General features: G+C 35.8%; 1 pseudogene; it reads right to left on the reverse strand.

The window, feature by feature from the left end:
• Positions 1–5,620: 5,620 nt before the first annotated feature.
• The window catches only part of LOC149542296 (uncharacterized), a 177,826-nt pseudogene continuing 158,000 nt past the window's right edge, over positions 5,621–25,446 (reverse strand).

Consider the following 25,446-nt stretch of genomic DNA (forward strand, 5'->3'; position numbering starts at 1 on the left):
TTGTTGACTGCAAATTCAATCTGAGAATTTCCCTGTCCATTCATATTCTTTCTTCTTCTCTGAAATAGGTGGTTGGTTGGTTTTCTATTTCTAGTTCTTGGAGCTCTTCTCAGGCTATGAAAACCACACACCCAACATTTCTCTCTTGTATTGAACAACATTTATGTTTTATGCAGATAGTTCTAGTCTATTAGGTGATTTATGAGTTGTTTTCTATACATTTCATGTATTTGGTTTAAAGGAAAGCAAATAAAGAGATGCAAAGGTTTTAAGTTCAGTCTGAATCTTGTATCCTGATTATGGATATGTTATTTCTTCTAATTTGTGATCAAAGAGCATAGATTAGGTTGCATTTCATTTAGGAATGTATGTGATTAAAATGTCTTGCTGGTGGGGCAAAGAACCATGTAATTGCTTGATGTTTGTTACAGGGTTTGTAGATTTCGTGATAGGATGTTCTAAGTATGAGATTCATTCTATAGCAGATGTCTGTTCATAAAGTGAAGGATAGATCAGGGATCTTGATGTAGGAATTATGTCATAGATTTCCAGAAGATGTATGGTTATAATTCATATAATTGCCTAATGGATAAGGCACTGGTTAGAGAAAGGATCATTAAGTTCTATTGCTCATACTTGGGTCTTGTTGTCATCAACATAATTAAATCATGTTTCCCTTTTATGTTGAAAGCTATTCAATGTTAACCCACACTTAGCTTGCTAGTTTCATGAGTTATGTTCTTAGCTATTTCATGCTTGTGATTCCTAGTTAAGTATAGAAGATTTAGGGGTTTTTATCTGCTTTATATTAGATTCAGTGTATGCTTTGATAACTAGTACCATATAAAGAATCTATAGGTCTACCCGCCTAGGTTTTGCAGAGCCTAAAGTGAAGAAGGAGTATAGCCTTATAGTTGGCCTAGGTTCTTGGTGAAGTGTGTCCATTATTGAAGATAGCTGCCCATAGATGCATTCTTTCCTTGCATACTTGGTTGTTTAAACACTGTTAAATCAGGAGCCAATAGAGTCCTACCAAATTTTTTTGAGGCATTTGTGCTTGAATTCTATACACCATATCAAATGGAGCTACACCAATGGCTTTCTTCACAGTAACCCTGTCAGCCCATATTGCTAACTATAACTTAGAATCCCATGCTTTCTTGTTATCATCCAATGTTCTCTTAATAACCTTTAATAGGCTCTTATTTGTGGATTTAGTTTGTCCATTTCCTTGTGGATGATAAGGAGAAGATGATGACCTTGTTATTCCATATTTATCACAAAACTTGATGAATTCCTCAGACCTAAAGCACATTGCATTGTCTGTTACAAGTTTCTGAGGACAACCAAATTTGGAAATAATATTATTCAGTAGGAAATTGTTGACAACTTTACTTGTTGTGTTTCTTGTGAGGATAGCCTCTACCCATTTTGTAAAGTAGTCAGTAGCCACTAATATCCAAGAATAGCCAGTGCTAGACTTGGGGGAAATCTCTCCTATGAAATCCATACCCCACTATTGAAAGGGTGCTTGAACATCCACTGGCTCCAATGGAGTATTGCCTAAGAACTTCAATTTTCCAAAAAACCTCTGACAAGGGTCACATTTCCTAATCATAATTTGGGCATCCTTGAAAAGGGAAGGCCACCAAAATCTAGCCATCATCACTTTATGTGCAGTGGTCTTGGCCATATAGTGTCCTCCACACACTCCAGCACGAATTTCTTCCAAGACTTCTTTTTCCTTTTCTTGATCAATGCACTTCAACAACACTCCCTTGAAATTTCTCCACCATAAACTACCTTGGACAGTTATGTATCTGATGGCTTGCAATTTAGTACTCCTTTTTTCATTTTCAGGAAAATGGGGAGGAGCTTCCATGTGTTGCAGGTAATATATAACATTGGTGTACCAATCACAATAATCCATGTCACATAAGTCTGATTGGCATCCGAATTAGTTTTTGCCATGAGTTTTGCCAAACCTTGACCTCTTACCAACTTAGTTATCTATATTTCAATATTGAACTCTTGGATCCTGTTGATCCATCTACACCTTTTGCCTGATACTTCCTGTTGAGAGAATCTGTCCTTCACAGCTGCACTGGGTACAAAGGAAATAACAATAGCACCTACTAGGTAACATCTAAAAGCCTTTACAACCTTTACCAGAGCATATGCCTATTTTTCATTTATCTCATATTTTAATTGAGTAGGCTATAGTGACTTACTGAAGAAGGCAATGGGCTATTCATATCCTTCTTCATTTTTTTGGAACAAGACTACAACTACAGTGTCAAAGGATGCAAAAGAAAAAATATGCATAGGCTTTGTGTAATTTGGAGTTCTTAGTACTAGAGAATTTTTTATTGCAGTTTTAATATCTTGGAATGCTTGTGAAGGCTCACCATTCCAATCTATAGTAGCTCCCTTATTGAGCATCTTTGAGATAGGTCTACTGATTTCAACAAAATTGGTAACAAACCTTCTAAGAAAATTGATTTGGCTAAAGAAGGATTGAATTCCTTTTACATTCTTTGGGTTGGGGATTGTTGGCTCCTGATTTAATAGTATTTGAACAACCAAGTATGCAAGACAAGAATGCATCTATGGGAATCTATTTCCAATAATGGACACACTTCACCAAGAACCTAGGCTAACTATAAGGCTATACTCCTTCTGCACTTTAGGCTCTGCAAAACCTAGGTGAGTGAACTTATAGATTCTTTATATGGTACCAGTTATCAAAGCATATACTGAATCTAATGTGAAGCAGATAAAAACCCCTAAATCTTCTATACTTAACCAGGAATCACAAGCATGAAATAGCTAAGAACATAACTCATGAAATTAGCAAGCTAAGTGCGGGTTAACATTGAATAGCTTTCAACATAAAAGAGAAAAAAGATTTAATATGTTGATAATAGCAAGACCCAGGTATGAGCAACAAAACCTAATGATCCTATCTCTGATCGGTGCCTTATCTATTGGGCAATTAAATGAATTATAACCATACATCTCCTAGAAATCTCAAACATATCTCTACATCAAGATCCCTAATCTATCCTCCACTTCGTGAATTGACATCTACTACAGAATGAATCTCATACTCAGAACATCCTATCAAAAAATCTGCAAACCCTATGACAAACATCAAGCAATTACATGGTTCTTTGTTCCACCAGCCAGACATTTTAATCACATATATTCCTAAATGAAATGCAACCTAATCTATGTTCTTTGATCACAAATTAGAATAAATAACAGATCCATAATCAAGAGACAAGATTCAGACTGAACTTAGAACCCTTTGCTGCTTTTTATTTGCTTTCCTTGAAACAAAATACATGAAATGTACAACAATAATCTCATAAATCACCTAACAGAATAGAACTATTTGCATAAAACATAAATTCTACTCAATACAATAGAGAAATTTTGGGTGTGTGGCTTTCACAACCTGAGTAGAGCTCCAAGAATTGGAAATAGAAAACCAACCAACAACCTATTTTGGAGAAGAAGAAAGAATATGCATGGAGAAGGAAATTCTCAGATTCAATTTGCGATTGACACTTGCCCCTTTGGAAATCCTTCCCTATAAGAATCAAAGCTTCTTTCTAACTTCTCTCTATAGCTACATATTAGATCCTCTTCATTCCACCTCTTAAAGGCATCAAAATATCTCAAAATATGATGATGAGAAAAGTAACTAATTTTGGTGTAAAAATGAACTCAGTAAAAGTAACAAATCAGTTAAAATGGTCTTGAGAAGACAAGAAAACAACCTCAAGTTGATTTTCTTCACTTTCAAATTGCAACAGACCTTTAAAACCATCCTCTAACAAATCTTAATCATCGATGAAAAACTCAGCCTGTTCTATTGCCAATGTCTCTAATTTCACAAATTGTCCTATAACTTGAAGTAGGCAGCACCTGTGCAAAAATAAACTCCAAATTTGGAAAGTTAGGTTCTCTCAATTCCAACAATATATTGGAGCACATATCTAGCCTTCCGAAAATGCCCAGAATCTCAATTTGAAAAATGCTCCCCTAGTAGAAAACTTAGCTCTGCACATATTGAATTTTAAATTTCAAAAAATTTAAAATAACTCTAAAGTTAAAACTTTAGAATAGAAAAGGACCTTTCAAACTTTTTAAATTCTGACACGCAAGTTTTTTGAAAAGCTATTTAAGAATGAGATTTTAAATTTTTTATTTATTTTTGCCCCAGCCCTTTCAATTTTGGGTCAACCCAAGTTTGAACTCTGGTGACATGTGTCATCTTTTGATTGGCTTAGACCTGAGTAGCACCATGTGTCACCTTCTCACTATTTCACCATGCTTAACCGGTGAGCAACTTCAGTTAGTGAGATAATGAGAATCGTTGGATGTGCCACGTGTCATGATCTCCTTCCCCTATCTGCAACCTCACCATATCATCTGGCTTGCTCCACTTGGCCTTACCTAATTCATTGCTTGCACAGGTAGGACCCACGTAGCATTTTGAATCTCACCGAACTTTTCGAGATTTTTGGCAACCTTGCTATGTCGCTAGCCAAATTTTCCAAGATTTCTCAACTAGCGAAGTAGCGAGGTGCCAAAATTTTCTTTTTGGTCGCTTTCTTCTCTTGCTGATGTCATCTCTATTTTGGGTTTTATTGGTCAAAATTTAACCTTTCTCATCCTGTTGACATCATCAATGGGGCCCTTACACAAGCGTGAGATTTATAAAAGCCATGTCTTTCAAGACACATTGTTATGTGAGCATTGGGGTATAAAAAGACATCAACAAGCATCCACATAATGCATGTGGGACATTGCATTGCCAGTGTTTTCCCTGCTCTGCATCTTTCCTTCAATGGCATGGCTCTTTCACTATTCTTTGGCATTGATGCTTCCTTTTAAATGCTACAACTTCATTTTCTTATAGTGTTGGTTCTTCAAATTAGCAATCTTTCCCTCCTTGTGAAGGGTTTCCATGCCGTGGCTTTTTCTTTAAATGTTGCATCTTTCTTGGCCATGTGCAGATTCGTTCCAGTGCCATTTCATGCTTAACACTTAACCATAATTCTTGAAGCTGACTCATTTTGGTCAAATCCTCTGACTTGAAGAATTCGTTTTCTTCCATAGACAGATCTAAATAAATTGTTCAGAGTGTTTTCAAAGATGCCAGCTCTAATATTCCCTTTGGAATGTGACCTCTACGCCCTTTGCACTCTAAATGCTCAAGACATTTAACTTCATTTATCCATTCTGGTAATCTCTTACATCTTAGCCTAGGTAGAGCAAGAAACAAGAGACTTTTCAGCTCCTTCTTTCTAAAACGTGAGGGTCTTAAATTTAATTGGTGACTTCTTTGTTGTACTCACATGGATGCTTCTCTATTTTGTCCAAATGGCTTCCTTGCTTGGGATTGACTTTGGTATTCTCCTTTATATCACTGGGACGTCCCCTGCCAATCTGTGGATCTACTTCTCACCAAGCGTGAGCTCCATTGCATGCATGAGGTTGGTTCTTTCTATGCATCTTCCTTTCTTGGCTATGCAGATTCTTTTCAAACTGGCTTTTCACTTTCAAACTTCCCTCTTCCCACATGCTCCCCTTTCTTCCTTAAACTAGTTTAGGGATTCTTTTCTGCTGCTTGAACACTCTCTATAAAATGTCTAAATTTAGATACAGCTGCCCACACCTCAAGGGATACATCTCATTGAACCCCAGTCAGTGGATCCATTAATGACGATGTGAGAACAATTGTATATGCCCCATTCCCATAAATGACATTGACCTGTTGAATTGCACTAAAGTTACTATGTTCTAATGCAATGGCAATGCAAATAATAGCCTTTATGATTGATACGCAAGCCAATGCCATGTAAAAGAATTGCAAATTCCATCAATTCAATATCATTCTCATCTATTGATAACCCTTCCAAACTAAAGCAGTCTTCACCATCTTTCTTGCATCTTTATAAGCCTTCTAGAAGCTCCTTTGCTAATTGCACATAATGCATGTCAAATTTCATCTTTTTCTTCTTGTTAAATCTTCGTGCAAAATGGGTGACAGAATTCCACCTAATGTTAGGGGCATAAACATACTCATCACATATTTTCTCTAAGGTATCAGCAATCAGCCCCTCACACAATGCATAAGATAAAACTATCATTCTATCAATACCAAAAATTTCAAATATTTCCTGCAATAAAATTGCTCCAACTATTGAATCTAAATGATTTTCAGCAAACCCAAAAAAATTGAGACACTCTTCTTTATTCTTTTTTTGGAATAGATTTGTTACTATCACATTGAGCTCACATTGGTAAATTCACAACCCCTGAAAGCTTGGCAAAAATCAAGTAGACTCATATCCATCTCCTAGTTCAACAGCATGCCCTTGATGTATTGCCTTCTGAATGGATTCAATGGTACCAGAGGTGCTAATGGCCATCTCAAAGCCTATCTCTCAAACTTTTTTTGCCAGATTAGAATCTGCCAATGTAGACCACACATATCTTCTTAATTGTTCTATATGACCCTCCTACAACTTGTCATCCTATCAATCTGACAGAAATAGTCGAGCCTCAAAGTGGGTCTAGCAAAAAAAAAAAATTTCAAACAACTGACTCATAGACTGATCCATCAAACCTTTTGAATATACTAGAAACAAATTTGATCACAAAATAACCATTAAAAACTCATTTTGAATCACCTTTGTACCATTGTGAAACTTGTGTCAGGAGGCATGTTGCTTGGCTTTAAAAATTGATAAAAACATTTGGCAAAGCTTTGAAACTTAGGATCCATGTTCTCTCTGACACATTCAATAGGTCTGCAAAATCTCATTACATGAAGACATTGAGGTCAAAATATATTGATCATCAAAGTTGACCACTTAAAAACACCTGCAGATAAACATGTCAGAAAACACTAAATTGGGTTCAGAATTGGCTTCAAAAACTGGGTAAACTAACACATGGAAGGACAAAAACCGGGGCATTAGTTCTTTGTCATGAGGATGTTATGGATCTACGATTTGGGCTCATGAAGAATAACAAGGAATAAATGGAAATCAGTCAAAGTGGGCTACTTGGATTTGTAGGACAAGAAACAATGACAAGATAACAATTTTTACAAATGGAATGAGCCTGGAAAAGTGTGCAAACTAATTCATCATGACTTAGAAACTGACAAACTTGGAGTATTTTTAGAGTAAAACATAGGGGCATAATCCATTCGATCTCACCTATCACAGATCTAGAGTTATAATGCCATGAACAGGGGTACCAAACAATTCTGCAAATTCAAACACCAGTAAAAGGATAGAAATTCCATTTGGAATGACGTATGAAAACTGATCAAATGGATTTGTCAAAAGTTGAAACTTGAAACATAACAAGTCTTTGACATTTAAAATACAACACAATAGGAATTTTAGCATTTTGGTCAACTAGGTCAAAGTTATGGGTCATCAAACAGGGCTTCTCAAAAATGTGTGCAAATTGCAAAAGCATGAAACAATAACTAACCAAATTTGAGGGATTCAAAACCTAGTCAAACAGACTCGAAACGACTCAAAATCTAAAACATAGGTTCTTGGGTATGAACACTAGACATTCCCAAAGTGGTGAGTCCTAAAACATTTATGGGTGTGAGATATTCAATGGCGAACACAGGCTTTTGTCGCTATTTGACACTTAGGATAAAATGTAGATTTGATGGATGCTCAAAATGGGACTTTGCCAAACAGCTCGAAATGATGTTTTAACTTTATGGAATAGGTGGACATGGTGAATGGAGGGTGTTAGAAACATTGAACACCATTTAGGCCTCATACTGACAGCTGGGTACAATCTCATCAAAAGGGCATTTATGGGGCTTGATTTCTCAAAATGTGAAATGGGACTAAAAATGAAGCATGCAATTTTTCATCCCAATAGGGACTTTATCAATAGCTGCTACTCTCTCAGGGTCTATTTTCACCCCATTCATGGACACTATATGTCCTAGTAATTTGTCTTTTGTCACCCCAAATGTGCATTTCTTTGGGTTCAAGGATACTCCATATTCCAGAGCTTTGATAAAGATTTTCTCGAAATGCTTGCAGTGATCCTCAACCTTCTTAGAATATGCAGTAAGATCATCTTGGTATACAAAAATAAATTTGTCAATATAATCATGAAATGCCACATCCATGGCTCTTTGGAAAGTAGCTCCTACATTAATCATGCCAAATGGCATCCTTACATATACATATGTTCCCCATGGGGTTGTGAAGGCTATCTTGAATTTTTCACTTTCCTTTAGCAAAACTTGATTGTATCCAAAGAAACCATCCATCATTGACATTAGCTCAGAACTAGTCACTTGCTGCAACATGGCTTCCATATTGGGTAATCCATAATTGTCCTTCAAAGATGCAATGATCAAATTCCTAAAATCCACATAGAATCTTATATCTCCATTCTTCTTTCTAACAAGTACCAAATTTGAAACCCAGGTGGAATGCCTAATTGGTTTGATTATCCCCCCATCCATTAGTTTCATCAACCCTTCTTGCATTTTGGGAGCTAGGGTAGGCTTTATTGGTCTTTGTTTCTGTCTGAAAGGTTTTACATTATCTTTTAATGGTATGACATGCTGGAAAAAATCTTCCCTATAAGCCTTAAGGTCATCATATGACCATGCAAAAAAATTTCTATACTTCCTAAGAAAGTCAATCAATGTTTTTCTAATTTTAGCAGGAAGATTTTGGCCAATATAAACCTTTTTGGGAGCTTCATTAGTACCAAGATTTATCTCTTCTAATTCCTAAGGCTTAGGGTCTTTAACTCCTAGTTTGACTCTATCCTGCTTATCAAAAATACTTTCCAAGACCACTAACCCCTTAGGCATCTTGTTGGTTTTCAATTGCATAAGCTCCTAGCCAAAAATAGTTTCTTTACCATCTATGGTTTCAATTAAATCACTGCAATCCATTTCCTAACCATGATACTTGTCTTTATTTAACAAAAAATTTATAACGTCTTTGTCATCTTCAAAGACTTGGCAATTTTCAATGTTATAAGGTATGGAAGGTCTATTTTGTACCTCAATTTGAGATATTCCTACAAATGATATCTCCTTAGGCTTGATTGCCACATTTGATAATAGATCAGCCATCTTATTTTGAGTCCTATCTCTCAATGAGATACCAAATGCATCAAAAGATTCTATCTGATCCCAAACTGCATTTCTATACTTCTTTAATCTCCTATTCTTGGATGCATAAGTTTCTTTTATCTGGGAGATAACTAATTTAGAATCCCCTATGACATGTAATTTCTTAATTCCATGATGTGTGGCAACTTTCAATCCTAGCAACAATGCCTCATATTCTGCAATATTATTTTTGCAAGAATACTTCAAAGTGAATGAATATCTAAAAGTATTTTTCTCATGGGAAACAAAAACTACATGTGCCCCTGCACCCTCTTTTGAACTTGCTCCATCAAAAAACATTGTCCATAACACTGGTGACTTAGTGCAACACTCAACTTCATGTTCAATGATAGCAGGTAAATTTTCAACTTCTTAAACAATCAATTTAGCTCTAAAAGCATTAACACCAGTGTCCAAGACACAAGTGGAGTCTCTGTCAATTTCTTCCCCTAAAATGTGACTAACCCTAGGCTCTCTATTTACCTTGACCAATTTATCCCCTATGTGGAAAGTAGCATAGGTCAAATCACATTACAAGCTTCCCCCCATGGAAACACTCCATTTTCTAGAGAGTAACATTCACTAGTGTGGAGGTCTATCCACTACAAGGATAAACATGGTTAACTCTACTTTAGGATATGCAGCTAATTTGAATGGTAAAGCATTTATGGTGCCTATGACTGGGACTTCCCTAGCATCCATTCCTCTGCATTTGCCTTGCTTGGTGTCCACTTTTAACCCTAAGGCTTCCATTACTTTGAAAGGAATTATGGTGTTAGAAGCCCCTGAGTCTATCATACAATTTTTCAGGTTCTTCCCATTTATGATCAAGCTTAGGAAAAAAGGGTCAATATCTTCTATAAATGCCACTAAGGAATCATCTAAAAACATCTAGGGAATCTAGGATAGGATACCACTTTCCTCTACTACTAATGGGGTTTGTAGGGCAACAGTTTGTTCTACAACAATATTATTGTTTCCTATCCCTCCCAACCATGATAAAGCCTTTCTCTTATGCTCTTCAATTCTAAGAAGTTCAGACAGAGGTACTTTTATAGTTATTTGGGACAACATAGATATCATATCAACAGTTTCAACAATAGTGGGTTTTACAAGAGTACCTAGAGTTGAAGTCTTTTGAATAGCAGACACTACTATTTTCTTAATAGTATCGAGTTCTCATTTCTTTGGTTGTGCAACTACTTTTTTTGTTTCATTTATTTGAAGCTAAACCTTCTTTAGACTCTGTCTTCAGGGTTAGTCAGTTATGGTTGTTCCCACTTCTTTCCCTTGTTGTCATTGATCTTAGGCACATCCACATTGACTTTCTTATTTTGATAATTCATCTTATGGGTGATATCTTTGATGAATACACTGGATGTCTTTCTTGCATCATTATTTACTATTCTATTTCTCAATATGTAGTTACTATGGACCCAAGAAATCATTTCTTCTATGATTCTATCAATCTCTTCTTTGGAGGGCATTCTTAAGCTTGTGTGACCTACATCAAAAGATGTAACACATACCTTATCTGTATCATAACCTTCATCATCTAAAAGCACTTGCTAATGATGTAAATGATAAGCAATTCTTTGATTTGTAATATCATTTTCAGGTTTCTCTAAATCAGAATCTACAAAGTCATCACACATGCTCACCATATTGCAACTTATATCATCATGGCTTTTATCTTCACTTCCTTCTTTAGGCCGCATGCCTTGATCTTGGGAAAATGATTAAGCAATAGCACAATAATCAGAAAAATGAGGTGATTGGCATACAATTCACCATGGTACATCATCATTCATATTTATAGTATTCCTTTGTAGGGGATCTGGGGTACCCTTATCTTTCACATTTTGTGTCTAGTTGGGGATTGGCTTACCATCCTTCCACTAGGTGGTGTAAGGGTAATTTTGCATTCTAGGTTGCCTATTGAAATTGTTATTATTCATAAGGGTTCTCTCAGTAACATTTGGCTTATTGAAACTAGTGGAATTCATCTTCTTTAGTAATTCCAAGACCTGGCCTACGGTAGGTTCTTTTAGCTTTTTTCCTATAGGAGTTTTGTTATTGTTCTTAGGATTAAAAAGCTTTGGATCATCCCTCCTACCTAATTTTCCAAATGCCTTCCTATTATTCTCTAAATTTACTGCAATTTTATAGGCATCCCTTAAAGTCTTGGGATCCTTATCCCTCAATTGATAAGCCATTTTGCTATCAAAAGAATTGAAATATGTTGTGAGACAAACATCCTCCTTTAACCTCATAAATTGAAATAGTCTATACATACCTTTCTGGAATCTTACATTGAAATAGAATGTGGACTCATTCAGATTTTTCTTGATGTTGTCGAATTCATTTAACATGAATCCTGTATTAGTTTTGTCTCCATATTGCTCCTTGAATAATTTCTCCAAGTCACTCTATGAGGTGATACTATCATTAGGCAACCTCCTAAACCAATCCCTTGCATCCTCAATTAATGAATGCACAAAAAATTTCATTACCATATCTTCATGTTCAACTTCATAATCATTTAACATGTCAATGAATATTATCAAATGTTCTTCACGAATAATAGCATTATTCCTAGAGAACTTAAACACTTTGTCTCTTAAATCAAATGATATGGGATGTGGAGCACCAAGAATACTAGCAAATGATATTTGTCTATACTTTTCCAAATATATAGGTTTCTTCTAGAAACTAGGAACATTTGAGGTACTTGGTATATTAGCTTGGTTTAGAGGAGCAGCTTGGGATTGTTGAGGTTGGACAAAGAGGACCTGGGTGCTAATAGTGGATGATGAGGCAGGGGTAGATTGGGATATTCCCTGAGTTGAGATTATTGGACCACTAGCTAGTGCAGGAGTTGCAAGTGGGATGGACAAATTGGGCCATGAAGCCAATGTAGAATTAGATTTTATGAATTGGATTTTTCTCCTAGTTTCTGTAGCTTGAGCTTCATTCTCAACCTTCCCAAGTTCTTTTACAAGATCTTCCTTCTCTTTTCTAGCCTTCTCCAGATCTAGATCTAATTTGGACATGGAGGGTTGTATCGGTTTGCTTGGTAGAGCTTGAGGTTCATTTATTTGGATTCCTATAGCTTTGCCTTCCCCTTTATATAGAACTTTTGTAGTGGGCTCTATAAGGTCCACTTGAATAGGTTTATAGGCTTAGACTTGAGCAATAACTGGTTGTTGCCTTTGATTCAAGCATTTTTCTTGTTCTTGAACTTTAGCTTTCAGATTGTCTACATCTCCAAATACATCAATATGAAGAGTTGTGGTATTTTCTTATAACATTTTATTTTGCTCCTTCAAGGTAGCCATCCTTCTTAGTAGAGCATCCCTTTCTATTATGGCATCCAAGGTGGCTTGCTCCTTTTCCTTTTCAAGACAAATGTGTTTAGCTTCTTCCTTAGTAATCCATTTCTTCAGAATTCCTATCTCAGAATGCACTTGTTTAGGATCTGTAGAAGTAGTCTCTGAATCAGTAGGATCATCCAAATCTATAAGATTGGGCTCCACATATGGGGTTGCTCTGGGATTAAAAGGATCATCAAATGAACTCCTAAATCCTAGCCTATAGTTTATATCTGCTACGAGATCTAGCCTTGATGAAGCAATTCCTACTGTGGACACATCTTTGTCCTAAAAAACTCTCATCTAGTAATGGGGTACTGAAAATGTCTCCTAAGAGTCTTGTAGTTTCGAATTCAGAACTAAGTGAAGAAGACTCTCTCCATAATACTAGTTGATACTGGGAATTGATGGATGCATTACCACTAGGTTTCTAGGTGGGATTTGGATCTATCCTTTTCTTATTTTGGTTCTTCCTACCACCTTGGGGTAAATCAGTATACATTGGCACATCAAGATTGGCTCTCATGTAAGCTCTTGTGTTCTTTCTCTTGTTAGCCATATTCACCTTTTTTTAAAATAAGCACTATCTTCAAAACCTTGACTGAGTCGCCACCCTATTCTTGGGAAAATACACAATGACAATTATTTCTAACTCAAAGGAAACAACACACAAATAGAACTAGAAATATTTGACATGGATAGACCAATCACTGAGATCATAAGACTACAACTCTTGCTTGTTAGATAAGACACCTGAATAGGCTGGATACGTCAGTGTGTAGCTGTGGCACTTGGGCTATTCCCTCTTTAAATTCTCAAGGTTTGTCACTAAAATATTCCCTTATAACAAAGGGTTAAACTTAGATAACCTGAAACACACATACACAATAGGACCAAAGAAACTGTAGTACTTTTCACAGATGTGTTGGACAACTCCCTAGTAGAGTCACCATTTTTTTGGTATTTTGAAAACTACTAAGCAAAAAAATGCTTAATACCAAGATGACAATGCTCACACAATCTAAAGACTAGCCAATTCTTATTATCAATTGTATGTGCAAACCATTTGGGCCCAACTTCAAATAAACCAAGGGAAGTTTTCTACTCTTTAGGCTCTGCAAAACTAGGGTGGGTATACCTAGGGATGATTCAAGACTAGGAAACACTGTATGAGGACTATTTTAGTTTCATTTTGATTCTCATCTCAAATCCTCAAATACATGTACAATTATTGATAATTTGATAAACACATGGCACATAATAGATAAGGCCAAAATTCTTCTATAGATCTGCAGGTGTTCTAACAATAGTGGCTAACTGAAGCTGAAACATTCCATGCAGACAAGTACAGGCCAACTTTGAAAATCTTCTAAGAATAAAAGTTAAATTGATTATAATTCTACATTTTTGACAACCATTTGTGACACATTTCTCTTTTAGCTGGATTAAATATGATCAATGCCTAATCCATTGGGGTTCAGAGTCTACAACAAATTCTTAGATCTAATTTGTTGCCTTCCAAAAAATTTTATCAGCAATTCTTATCAAAACTCATCATTCAAAAATCCTTTCCCCTAATATAGAAATCTTATCACATTCATCAAAGATTTTACTTAATCCATTGAATTAACAGCAGTGACAAATAGATATTCAACCTAACTAGATTGCATTCAACTGCACAAGCTTTTACTTATACAACATCAAGATAATCAAGTAATCAAAAGGAGACAAAGCTCAGAAAGAACTGATATGGGGATAGTTCATAATTTGTATTCATTTTTCTTTGAAAATTATATACCATTTACAATAGACTTAGAATGACCTTCAGAAGAAACACAAATCATTCTACATTCATGTATTCTCAACATCTAAAAGAGAAAATACACAACCAATTTGCTTAAAACGATGGACCAAAAATAGACTAAGTATCATTTAGAAAAAATAGAATTTGGACATTTTCTCTAGCCCTGGAATCTCACTTATATAGTGTGAGATGAAGCAAGCTTCAGGGTAAGAGAAAATGATAGGTGTCCTTTACATGGAATATTTACATACACTTATCAAAAAATGGCAAAAATGTGGGCAATAGAAGATATCCAAATCAAAACATTATTTTAGGTGGGTCAGCTTCTATCACATGTTCTAGTGTTGCTGAGTTGGCTATTGATCTGATCCCTCTTCATATGCAACTACCAAATTAGCCAACAACGAAGTTTTTTCTGATGATGGTACATCTCCACTTGTGGGTCTTTACTGCCTTTATCCTGTATGGTAGGAACAACATCTACCTTTTCCCTTTCTTCAGTTGTATCAGCATCCTATGGTATAGGTCTACAACCTAAAGTGATAGATTATTCTTGTTTTCTTCTTCCAATTGAGCCTAAGTAGTGATGTTATCAATGATTTGGATTTCCTCACCTTGCACCTCATCACTATCATTTTCACCTTCATCAAACTATTCACCAAGAGCCATTTATGCCATCCACTTGTCAAATAATGTGTCATCTGGGCAATTGAATTGCAAAATATCCCTCTATCTTTCCAACACATATTTAGCTTCATTATTAATGGAAATGAATTCATTTTTTAAAGCATCAAAGAATATTTGGGCCTTCACCATTTCTTCTACTATGGTAGCCCACCAAGCATGCCCTATTTCATTAATGACTTGATTCATTCTTAAATAGAATAAATCATCAAGTTCCTTTGCCCATTCATCTTTGCTTTTCAAATTACTCTTTTTATCTAGGGCATGAGGAAACAAATTGAATTTTTGGCTCTGGTACTTGTTCAAATAGCCTACTATTATTTTTTTAAATGAATCCTGTTAGTATCAAAATCAGCAAGATCAGAAACAGTATCAAATGTTTTTTTCAATTTGATCAAAAGTATCATCTATAACAGAGAAACACAGAAATGTTATTTCTTTCACCCTTCTTACCCATTTATTCATAATAGGCATTAGAACCTCATCATTGGCTTTCAAATCCTCCCAAATACTAATCACCCTAGCCAACTGATCATAAATTAGTGGCCATTTAACTTTATCCCCCAAATATGTGAGAGCTTTTCTTAGTTTATCTTCATATACTGATTCAAATTCTACATGTAAGGCCCACAGTTTACCTTTTTCTTCTTCAAAATCTTTAGTAGTGTAGTATTGTGGCTTTTGGGGTGTGTCTGGTATTTCTATGAGGGTGGTGGATTTGAAGGGTTCAACTAGGGGGTGAGGGTATGTTATTCTTGGCCTAGTGGATTTTCCCAATAGCTTGTTCTCAAGATCAATTCTCTTTTTCACCTCTTTATTGTACGCATCCACCACTGTTTCATACTTGCTCTGTAGCTCAGACATTTCCTTTTCTTCCCTTTCTATAGTAGCCAAAGAAAATTGAGAATACTCCACATTCATGTGGGCTGCATGTACATGTGAGGTATCAACAACTCTCCTCACAATGATATTCCCTGTTAGTCCAGAATCATCAAGCTATGATGGAGTGGCTCTGGATCCTCTTCTTAATAACCACATAACAAGAGCAGCTTGGTCATTACTAAATGTAGTTCCCAAGAACTCCTTTTTATCTAGATCTTGCAATCCCAAATTATTTGACATAGAATTAAAAATCAAGGCATCAGTAATGTCCCAATTGGGCAATAATAAAATATTTTCAACCTTTACCATTTGTCTCCCCTCTTTAGGGGTTATATTCTTGAACTCTTGTATCATTTGTTCCTTTATTTGATGTTGAATGGAGGTTTCATCCATTTCTGGATGCTCTGTTTTCATATTTTCAATCTTTTCTCAAAAATATGCATGTTTCCTCTCCAGGAAAATGGATGGAAAGCCCTAGACCTTACAAAATTTTCATCAGACAAAAAATTATTATTGGCTTGTTCTAAAATAGGGTCTAATTCCCTTCCCCTAAAATCTACTACAGTTAACTCAAAACTTGGAACAGGAGACTCCTATGGGTTCCCTTCATCAATCTCTACCTACGTAACAAAGATTCCCCATTGTGATCCAATTTGTTCAATTTGGTCATCAGTGAGTTGCTCCTCCCCAATTCTCATAGGTGTTTGGGAAGGTGAATAACTTTCATCATGTGATTCCTCCTCCCTTATTATCCTTCTTTTCTTAGGAGAAGGTTCAAGTGGCCTTCAAAAAAAACACTAGTAGATTCAACTATCTATTTTCCTTTATTCACAATAGGCCTTTGATCCTAAATGACAATATATTCTAACCTCCTTTGCACAATTAATGGGCCTGCCCCTATATTGGGAGTGAAGCACAATCTTCTCATCATTTCCCTAGCTTTATCTAGAAAAGAATCAATGAAATGTTGCTTCTTCTCATCCATTACCTCCATTATTTCAGGGAATGTACTCATAAGCTTATTTATTCTATTTGCAGTAGTCATAGCATTACTGAGAGGGTTGTAACTTTTATCAAAACAATTAATGAAATCCAAAACCTTTGAATAAACTCTCCATTTTTCTTTCTTTGTTTCTTGCTCTTGTAGAGAGTACTCATTCCTTATTACATCTTCAGGGAAATAAAATTCATGCTGAACTAGATGAAGCTTGATTCTATGCCTAAAAGAAGAATTAAATAAATCTTCTGCATCACAAAAATGAGAGTGAGATAATGCCATTTTATACTAATCCAAAAATTTGTAGAGAAAGACCCACCCTCCCTTGGTTATTTACAAGTGGGAAAAAATGATCTTGTTCCCCTTTTGTGCAAAAAGGCTTCTTCTACTCCTCCCAACTACCAAAAAAATTCAGCAACTCCTACCTTTAAGGGCACTTGGTAAGGTAGTACAAGGGGTGTCCCTTTGAATCCATAAACTCCGATGACAGTTGAAACTAAATATGGGATTATATCTCCTTAATTATGTGAAACTTTTAGATTATGGGGATTGTCCATTAACCTAATAAGCTGCATTAGTGCCTTAGGAATTCTAGGATTGTCACTCAATATGAGCCATCTCATTTGGAGGCAAAGTGCCTGTCAAAACTAGCAAAACTAGCATTTTCTGCCTCCAGAGTCTTATCTACACTCCATAATTGAACTGGTAGTGCTTCCCACTCTTGTTCTCTATTCAGAACCATTTCTTTACCAAAGTACATAACACCTTTAAATAGAAACATATGCATTAATAGGGAGTATTGGCCCCAAACCTTCTCCACCTTGCCCTTTGCAATCCCCACCAATCCATTATGAATCTCATTAGCCAAGCAGGAAACAAAATCAAAAATTATTTCTACACTGAATGAGGAGATTTGAGTGATCATATACATAAAATTCATTGGGATAAAGTCTTCTTCACCCTCTCCAAAAAATTTGCATAGGGTCCTATATATCTCTACTGCACTAGCATTGAAGCATGATTTCTTGAAAGGTTCTTTAGAGTATGACATTATTGCTAGTAGGGTTCCAATTCTGCCAATGTGGGCCTTCAGTACACCTTGTCTAACTACATCCTTCTTTGACATATATTCTTTTTCTAATTTTGTCAAATCAATGGGCACATGATACCTAGTGAGAGGTCCCAAACGAAAAACTTCCCTAATCTCTTCTGGACTAATGGTGACTAAAAATTCAACATCTACTCTTCTCACTACCTTAGTGGCTTGATCATAACTCTTTGCAATGGCTTCAAGGAGGTCATAATCCATAAACACACTGGGAACAACTAGCTTTCCTAGGTTGAAATTCTATATATTGGCATGTGGGGCATACAATTTCATTTCTGCAAACCATTTCTTGAACAAATTTAGACCAGTTTGTGAGGTTTGAGCATCCTGCACCCAATTACCCTTATCATACAATCCATCAGCTATCCTCAACCTAGGGTTTAATGAGGTCAACTTTTTAACTTGCACTGTCTCTACAGTAGACTCAAGAAGCAACTCAAGCAAGTCATCATGTACATTTCTATCCAAATAATTTACTTGACCTGAAAATCCCGTCTTTGGAGGCATCTTTGATTATGCTTTATAGAAATGAAACACCTACAGAGATTATGGTAGATTTACTTAAATTTCATCCTCATTTTCCTCTGTATTCCTGCACATTTTTTTCATGAACAAACTGCTTCACTAGCTTGCCAAACTCCAGCACAATTTTCTTCAGTAATTGCTTCTCCTTAGGAATAGCTTGAAATCTTTTCTTGCGTAAGGTGAAACTAATGAAATCTTTTGTATTATACTCTATTTTTCCTCACATGTGAAGATTTCATGTCTAATTAATACACAAAGTGGCACCATATTCTATTTTTAAATTTGTGTCGTCGATCTTTAAAAATCCTACGATCATGGGATATGGATAAAGGAAACTAGGCATTGCACTTGACAAGTTAGTCAATTGATCCAATGATAATTACCCATGTACATAGCTCTTTCCTTGATGGCACTTTTTTCTGGACCCACTGATGACTGAGGACACATGTCAGTAGGTCACTACTTCACTATACATAAAGAATGAGCACCTTGCCATAGAGAAGCAGTGATAGCCATTGATTTGAACTTAATCTTACAGATGATATGTTACTGTACTGCTTAGAAAGATAGTGGTGGGCCCTCATTCGCTATCTTACTATACGTATCCCCCTAGCAACTCTTCATTGTGAGACAGCGATGGCTGTTTATCTGAGATTAAATCAAAGGTGGAAAAATTGTATGAAGTTTCCTAAAATATGGTGGGCCCCATACTCACTATGTCACATAGCCTAAACAACTTGCAACTTTCCAAAGTGAGATAGCAAGGATTGTTGATTCTTCTTTGTTCCAATGATAAGGATCTCTTGTACACTTTATTAATGGGGCATGGGTCTCGAGTATCGATGACGTAGGAGATTCTTCACTAATGGCACCCAACAAGACTTTACTTCAGTCCTAGTCATCATCCACGTTACTAGAGGTCCCATTGGCTATTGATTTTATGGCGCCTTGCTACTTCACTAATGATGAGATAGTAGAATTTTCCAATAGCGAGGTAGGGAGCTTGAGAAAATTTAATGAATCTCTATGTCATTAAATTCAAGGACCCATCAAATCGTTATTGCTCCTACCAACTGCTTCTTACAATGATAGTTATTACTGGTCATGCCACCTGGAAACATCATGGTTATTGATAAATTTTGAGGCCATCGTGTCTTCTATTTTATCGTGCCTCGCTATTTTGCTAATAGCGAGATGTTAAAATTTTTTGATAGCAAGGTAGCGAAGCATCAGAAAGACCCTCATTTTGGTGTTATCTTCTGACTATTTCTAATTGAGTCCCTTTTTTGGCTCTGACAGCACTTTCAAGGTGTGCGTGACTGAGAAATCGACCAGAAAACAATTCTCTGACTACCATGTTTTTATTTTTCAATCCCATCTTATAACTTTCTAGCACTCACTACCTTGCTATATATAAAGAGTGCCCATGTTTTCATAGTGAGGAAATGACAATGGTGGATCTATTTAGATCAAACAGCTAGGGAATCTGAGAGGAAAAGTGGCTCGGGGCACAGAATATATAAAGGGAACAAAATATTTTCCCTATTTGAAAATTCAAATATTTCTCACCTAACAATTTATGAATGGAACAAAACATAGGGTTTTCACAAAAATTTTCAAGGGGTAGCAAACAGATGACTTATCCAGGAATCCTACTCACCATTACTGGAGACAATTTGAAATTTCTATTTTTGGACAAAGGATTTCTATCACATGAAAATTTAAACCAACACTTTGTACCTATACTTCTTCAAAAAAGTTGACTCTACTGCAAAGGGCATCTTCTACCTTGTTTGCAGTGTCTTTCTTGTGCTTTATAGAGAATGTAAAGGCTTTTAGTTGTTCAATCCATTTCATATGCCCACAAATCAACTTTTCTTGGCTATTAAGTAAGCTTAGTGCATGATTGTCTACATAGACAATGAATTCTTTATGAAGAAAGTAGTTCCTTCATTTCTTGATAGCATGAACCATAGCATATAATTCTAGGTCATAGGTATCGTACTTTTTCTTGGCATTATTAAGTTTTTCAAAGAAGAAGGTCACCGATCTTCCCTCCTTACTGAGGACTACTCCTATGGCAAGGTTGTTGGCATCAGTCTCCATAATTATCAAATTGTTGAAAGTGGATAGTACCAAGATAGGTTATTGTGCTACCCTTCCCTTCAAATAATCAAAAGTTTCATCTTCTTGTGTGGTCCACTAATTTTTTTTTTCTTACCATCTTTGATGATATCAACTAAAGGTACACAAATGTGACCAAAATTCTTGACAAATTTTCTATGAAATGTTGCCAATCCATGAAAGATCCTAACTTCCCTTGGTATCTTAGGTGTTGGCCAATCGAGGATAGCCTCTAACTTTTTAGGTTCCATTTTCAAGGTTCCCTTTGAGATAAAAAAGGCCAAATATGTTTTAAATATAGAACCATTTAGTGGTTTTAAATATTGTTTTCCACTCATCTCTATCATACCCCAAAATTGGCTCATTGCCATCATCACCAATTCTGGTCTATTTCAATCAATCCTAAGTCTTATGTCATTAGGCAATTCTTATTTTGCTACTCACTACTTGACCTAAGTGTCAAATGCAAAAAACCCCAAATCTGCATTAATCAAACTATCTATTTAATTCCTAAAGTATTGACTCATATTAGTCACATTAAACCTATTTGATTAATATTTGATTTAATTTGAAGTGCTTATACTTTAATTAAATTAAATTATATCTTAAGGCTAATGTACTAGGGAATTAAAATATTCAATTTAATATTATGCCCACTTTAATAAGTTGAATGTAATTATTCAATTAAATGGAAAAGGCATTTATGAGGTCATATCTTGCCTATTAAATTAAATAATATCTTCAAAATCCTCTCTTCAATTCTAAGTGGAAACTCTGAGTGAACTACTTCTTGAAAATGGAATCAATCTAGTTAACTTGCTCTCACACTTATGACAAGTACAATTAACTACTCATTACACTTAGATTTGAAATAGTTAACTCCACCTGCACAAGGAAGTTTCCATCTTCACCAAATATTTTGTTTAATCCTAACCATTCATCAAGGTTGATCCTGACCATTGATTCACTCTTGGATTCTATTTAAGGGGCTCTCAACCCCTCATTATGAAGTTTAAATTGAATTGTTATCAAATCTCTACTGAATTGTGCACTCATTTAAGCTCATTATTTTTCATAAGCTTTCATTTTCCTAGATTAAATGTCATTTAGATTTAATATACATACATCTAGTTAATATTTACTTTATATGTTCTTAGATTAAATGCATATCTCATTTAGATTACTTTCACACTCATATAGACTTAATTGCATTTAAACCCTTCATTCTAGAATTGTCTAGTTGCCTTCACCTCAAAATTTGAGAGCATAAATAGGAAAATCCTTCTAGATAGAAGGCAACAAGTTGCACTATTGGGTGTCTTGGATGAAATATCCCATGTTCATTCTAGGATGAATCCATAGGTAAGGACCATGATGAAGTGTGTGTGAAGTTCAAAGGCCCACAAATTCATGCATACATTTCTCGTGCCCACTATAGGGCTTGAGAAATCGTTTTCTAGCCTCATTTGCATTAAATTATGCCATTTTTTATCACTCTATCTGTAGTATTGTGTACATTTTTCCAAATTTTGGTGTGAGAAATTTCATTCTTGTGTGAAGATTTGAAGGGTCTCGCATGAATCTATACACTTTCTCGCACAAAAAAGTGCTTCATTGTGCAATTCTTCACGTAGGTCGGTGAAAGATCTCACATCGTCCCATACAAGATTTCACATGAAATTCTAAAACAACAAATTCATTTTGTTATTTTCAACATGTTGTTTGTTATCTTTTATTAACATGTTTTTCTCTAAAGCATTATTGTTCTATTTTTTTGGTTTCCTATAGCTTAACAGTTGTCTTTAGGATGTTTGATTAAGACTCCTTTACATAAACCCATCAAACATGAACTAACTATTTGTTGTAGGATAATTGTCAAAGATACATTTGTCGAATATCAAATCTTAAAACCCACAAAACAATGTGTTTTCTTTATTTCTTTCTAAACATAATCTAATTAGAGCTTGTGAAATTTTTAGGGTGCAAGATAGAAGAATAGGGGATTATGTTCTTCACCACTTGGAGGTCATGACCAATGGTAAATTAGAAACCTAGACACTTCTCGAAGACAACATTCCAAGGGAGACAGGTAGCTTAGTGGTTCTTTAGTGCTAATCATTTTCTATGATGAGATAATGATTTTCTTTTAGGGAATCAAAATATTAAGAAAGGACAAGTCTGGATTGATTAAGCTAGGTTAGTAATTAACATGTTCTACGTGTTTGGGCAAGGTGATAAGGTAGAGGATTATGCTCTTTCCCCTTGAGGGAAATCAAAAACTTAGACCCTTAGATCTAGACCACTAGTCTGAGTCAATCCTTTAGAGGGCCTGCCAGAGTGATCCAACCTCTGGGAATGACCCAAGTGAGCACACTCCTTTAGCCAAAGATTCCAACTCACTATAATCAAGATGCTTTGTAGAGAAAAAGACTCCAAAGCCAAATTAATTTCTTTCCCTTGATTCTTGATATCACTTATCAAGGGGAAGCTTTGCCTATTGCACTGGTTGGTGCCAACCCAGTCTTGCTAAGCAAGTGTGTGCACTCTCAAATGCTAGTGTAGGTTGCTAGTCTCAAATCTACTTGTAGAGCAATCAAGGATTAATTCAAATGGAAGCCAAGTAAAAACCTCTTAGTTAGAAGCTACCCAGTTCACCTCTAAAAGGAGGAATAATATTTGTGCAAGGAGGGAGAAGAATCTATCCTATAGAACTCACCATAGGCATGCTATTGTATGTTTGAAGGTGGCATACATGCTTGTACCCTACCACAAGTGAACTCGTTCAGCATATACTATTGACTCCTTTGAATATACCAAAAACACAGGCACCCTCTAAAAGTTGACATGACTGTGTGAGGTACATGCATGCACATAAGATACAGGACAAAGGTTTGGCCTTCTCTACCATTTTCTATTTTAGGGATAAAGTGTGTTTGTTATCAAGTCCTAAACATGTCCAAACCTACTTAAATAAACTGAAAGTCAAGACTCCCCTATCCATCTGAGTTGTTTTTCCCTTAGTTGGAATGTATTTGACTACTGCTTGCTTACTGTGTCCTATTGAAAGAACTTTGTCTTATTTGAAACTCAACATCACTTCCACAAGTCTAAAAATCAACCTTGCAATCTACCTATTATCTATCCAAAAAACCTCCAATTTTTTTGGAAACATCCAATACTATTGAAAACCTCTTCAAAATCCAACTCTTTTGTTAGTCTAATCCTAAATTTTGTACACAGTCTTAAATTTCTTCACGTGAGAACTCACTTTTTCACACGAGCCAGTTTAGATCTTCACGTGAGAACTTGCATATGCCCATGTGAGATCTTGCCAAGTGTCTTTGTTGAACCTATCAATTCTTCATGTGACCTGGAGCAACTCTTCACACGAGTTTAAATTGTTGTTATCAGATTTCATGTCCCCCAATGTACTTTCTCATTCACCTCACAGAGAATCTTCACGTGAGACCTTGTTATAAAATTGTCAAATCATCTTACTTGAGTAAACTGTAATCTACATCTAGTCTACTTTTTGCATCAAGTTGTCCCTTCTCTATTTGTAAATAGTCCCCAAACAATGGCATTTAGCTTAGCTGAAGATTTTTTATCTAAACTTTGCCTACTCTCATTCTTTAGTTGTCTTGATTCTCGCTCTTTAGTGCTTGTAATACTTTTCATTGCGATAGTCAATATCTTTGGTTTTCCTAGCCTTCAAATTAGACTATTCATGCCTTAGTATGCAACATCCTTATCATGTCCTATTGAGACTAAGTTCTAGTGTGGTGCTTGTCCAGGTTCTAGCTTCTTGTCCTTGTTTGTGACTGTCGCAACAAGGAGTAGAAATGTTTTTTATCCTCTTAGACTTAGAAGAGGTCATGCTAAGGGTCATAATCATAGTAGAGGTTTCCTTCCTTTTGTTACACATTCTACATCTAGTTCGTCTAGTGAGGCATCTTCATAATCGCCCTCACCCATCAGGTCACCTCGAGTCTAGTGAAATTTTTTCATAAACTCACAACAAAATAGGAACCCTTTGTATGAAGATGATCCTAAGACTAGTAGAGGTCTTGTATCTTTGAACAAAATGTTAGACTTCCTTTTCAAAGGACCTTTCAAATCAGAATGTACTAAAACTGAACACATCCCTACAATGACTGATCATGAACGTAAACATGGTAGTCACGGTAGACATCAAGAACCACATAGAAATAACAAAGAGAAAGACCATGACACCGATGAGGAATAGGAAGAGGTGGAAATACTTCCTAAACACATAGAAAATGTTAAAGAGACAAAAACTTTCAAAAGGTCATGGGAATTATACTCAACAAAGAGAAAGAAAAATACTTTCTCCAACTTGTCCAATAGGGAGCTAAGCTACCCTCTCATTTCAATGTGAAAATCATCATCACACATAAAGAAGAAATTGAGGCTTCCAAACTCCAAAAATAACTAAAAATTATGCAAGACCAACTGGCTCAGATGATGCAAGAGAAAGACAAACCCACTAAAACATACACCTTAGACACTCTTTGTCCATTTCTATTTGACAAGAGCATAGACATGCCTCCTTTCCCAAGAGGAGTAGAACTACCTAAGTATGATAAATACTTTGGAACCACTAATCCCCAAGATCACTTGTGGGAATTTGGTGCATTATCCATGGAATTTATGCATAACTAGACATATCTCATGCATTTATTCGCCAGAAGTCTAGGTTGTCAAGCTTTGGAGTGGTTCTCACACTTGCCTCCC

Source organism: Cupressus sempervirens, chromosome 8 (assembly GCF_028749045.1).
Source record: "Cupressus sempervirens isolate cs-2001-9-10 chromosome 8, ASM2874904v1, whole genome shotgun sequence".
Taxonomy (NCBI): domain Eukaryota; kingdom Viridiplantae; phylum Streptophyta; class Pinopsida; order Cupressales; family Cupressaceae; genus Cupressus; species Cupressus sempervirens.